Below are 1226 nucleotides of genomic sequence, written 5' to 3'. Positions count from 1 at the left end.
CTGGGAGAATTATTTCCTGCTTTCAGGGGAAAAAGGAAGGCAGAGTGTCATTCTTGCACTGACTGTTTCTCAAATAACTTTAATTCAAAATAATCAATATGCCGAAATTGCATATTTTGGGGGTGGTATATTCTGCTCCCCATCAGAAGATCAAATTAATTCTGAGATATTCACCTTAACTCTGTTTTGTTGTTGTTTTAGTTTTATTTATTTTTTTAATTTTTAAATTCTTTTTGGCCGCACCTCGAGGCATGCGGGATCTTAGTTCCCCGACCAGGGATCAAACCCATGCCCCCTGCAGTGGAAACACAGAGTCTTAACCACTGGACCGTCAGGGAAGTCCCGATATTCACCTTTAACTCTGAACAAGTGCTTACCTTTTCACTTTGTTCTTTCACTTTCCCCTCCCCCTATCTCTGCCTCCCAGCTTCCCCCGCAAAAAAAGAATTTATATGTAGGGCCACCCCCTCCCGCATTTGTGGAAATACTCTAGGTCCATCCCCCTGACATGGGCCAGGGGCAAATAAACGTCCTCAGTAAATCAGGTGAGCTGCCCCCTCCTGACAGGGGTCACTGTTAAAGAAAAATGATTCACCTGCCTCACTCTGCTCCTTGGCTATAAATCCTCCCTCCCCTCCCCACCCCCATCTGTGATGTATTCAGAGTTGAGTTCAGTCTCTCCCCTATTGCAATAGCTTTGAATAACCCTCCTTACGGTTTTTAACTAGTGTCAAGTGCAACCTTTCTTTCCTTTAACAGCACACATTGGCACAGCCGGGTTTCACACACACACTCCTGAATGAGCTAGGCTCTGGCCCTCCTCCAAGCATCTTCCCCATGGCTGGAAAGCCCTCTGCTGGGCTATTTCTGTATCTCACATCAGCCTCTCGTTACCTGGGTCCCCACCCAATGAAACCAGGCAGCTCCATGAAGGCTAAGGCTGGGTGTCCCTCGCCCCAGGACCCTGGAGAACAGGCACCCAGCTCAGGACCAGGCACTGCACCACCCAGGCATTTGGCCAGCCATCCGGTGAGTGCCGTTGTCCAGGGATCATGAGGGAGAGAAGGGACTGAGGGAACTTTCTGGAGTGATTGGCATGTTCAACCTCTTGACAGGGGTGCAACTCACACCGTTGTATACACTTGACAAAACTGATCAGATGGTACCTTCAAATCCATGCGTTTCACTGGATGTAAATTTCACCTTGCTGAAAAGAGTCTTAAGGG

Source organism: Delphinus delphis, chromosome 1 (genome assembly GCF_949987515.2).
Source record: "Delphinus delphis chromosome 1, mDelDel1.2, whole genome shotgun sequence".
Lineage (NCBI taxonomy): Eukaryota > Metazoa > Chordata > Mammalia > Artiodactyla > Delphinidae > Delphinus > Delphinus delphis.
Note: the sequence above shows the minus strand (reverse complement) of the source record.